We start from the raw sequence: 1,652 nt of genomic DNA, 5'->3' as shown, positions 1-1,652 counted from the left end.
TGGCGGTGCGAAAAGACCGCCCATTTCACTTGCGCACAACACCCGCTCAACCACAATCACATAATTCAGTTTACGGCCACAGATGAGCAACAAAGGACACATCAAAGAGACCCAAGCCAAATACGATAACAAAATAGAGGCCTCTAACAGCTTCAAGCGCACACGCAGTACGCGTCTATTGCCCTCTTCAACCACCCCGTCGTGGTATGTCACCAACCAAAGTATGATCCTTGTTTTTGAACCTTCGTTTTGCATTTACATGACTCTCATTGCTCGCATATACAAATTTTTTTCTTTTTATTTACCTTCATTTCCTGGCACCCCCGCCAAACCCGTTGTTATTTCCTTTTGGAATTTTCCCTCCGGCCGCCTCAGCGTGGTGCCAGGGTCAATTGCTCCGTATTGTCGGGGGAAGCCAGGAGCCAGCAATGTTTCCCTCATGGGGTCGTCGTTGTTGGCGCGGGGCTGACGGCATCACAACCAGCGCCCGGACCAGCTGCGTCTTGCTGGGGCACGGCACAGCACCACGAGGTCTGGGGGCACGCCTTACAGGGCACGTGCTGCCAAATCAATAAGCCATTACAACAATTCCTTGCGGGACAGACTGTGGGTCCACAAAAACAAAAACGGCGAGGGGAAAGGAGGAAAGAAAAGATGGGAATGCCACACACTCGGGCGCACGGACGGGCAGCGATCCGGGACCAAAAGAGGCGGCATGTCAAGCAGGAAAATGGTAAGAGGACAAAAATGGGCCCCTCACATCATAAGGAAAATAAAAACAAAAAACACTCTGGCCTCTACCGGCCCCCTGCCCCTACAAAGTCGTGTTCTTCCCAAAAGATTCATACGGTAGAGAGTATCATAAATAATGCCTTCATTTACCAGGATATACATACATTAATTAAGTTAGCCAGCTCTCCCACGATCATTGTCTTCACAAGCTTTCAAAAAAATATGCCAAAACAAAAGGGGTTCAACGTTTTTTTTTATATAGGAAATTTCAGGGTCCGGCCGGCGATGCGGAAGTTTATTCTGTTTTTTTTTTTTTTGTGTTTTGTTTTTATTTTTTTTACAAACACACTGCCAGGTAAGTTTAAGGAAATGGCTTTGGTTCCCTACACACCCTCCGAGTGGTGTGATATTGGCGCCCGTCTCTGGGACATGGTGTGCCAATGTGGCGAGACCCAGGTGCAGATGACGTTTATTAATGGTAATCATATTTCGGACGGGACGTTAACTGTGGCCGCATCATCGACAGGCTTATGCTTGTTCCATGGACCTATCTCTAATGCATGACAGGATTCCACTCTTATTGGAAATATTGCGAATCTACGGGCGCCTCGGATCCCTAATTTTGAGACACAAGCGCTCCTGCCCGCTATGGGGACAGCCCGGGAGTTGGGGCACCAACAAGGGCTCATCACTGCTGAAAGGGGCGCCTGAATATTGATTACGCTAACGCAGTCGCGGACGTGCAGAATCGGAATGCTCAGCTTAACTCGCAGGTTGAGGAGGCGCGTGTTAACCTATCGGTGAGGGAATCCAATATCGCCGGGGCCGGCAACCAGGTCCCAGAACTACAACAGGAGTTGGAGGCCGCTCACGCCCAATTACGGGAGCGCGAATTCAACTTGGGAAGGCTCACCGCTCAA

The 1,652-nt window shown here is 49.7% G+C and overlaps 1 pseudogene, besides 4 other annotated features; it reads left to right on the top strand.

Moving 5' to 3' along the window:
• Nucleotides 1–1,652: a sequence feature (heterozygous, non-Esmeraldo-like haplotype).
• On the top strand, nucleotides 360–617 carry Tc00.1047053422955.10 (annotated as a pseudogene).
• Nucleotides 770–943: a mobile genetic element.
• Nucleotides 1,036–1,071: a microsatellite.
• Nucleotides 1,081–1,624: a mobile genetic element.

Source organism: Trypanosoma cruzi, genomic scaffold (assembly GCF_000209065.1).
Source record: "Trypanosoma cruzi strain CL Brener 1047053517131 genomic scaffold, whole genome shotgun sequence".
NCBI lineage: Eukaryota > Euglenozoa > Kinetoplastea > Trypanosomatida > Trypanosomatidae > Trypanosoma > Trypanosoma cruzi.
Note: the sequence above shows the minus strand (reverse complement) of the source record. Positions and strands in the feature narration are given on the sequence as shown.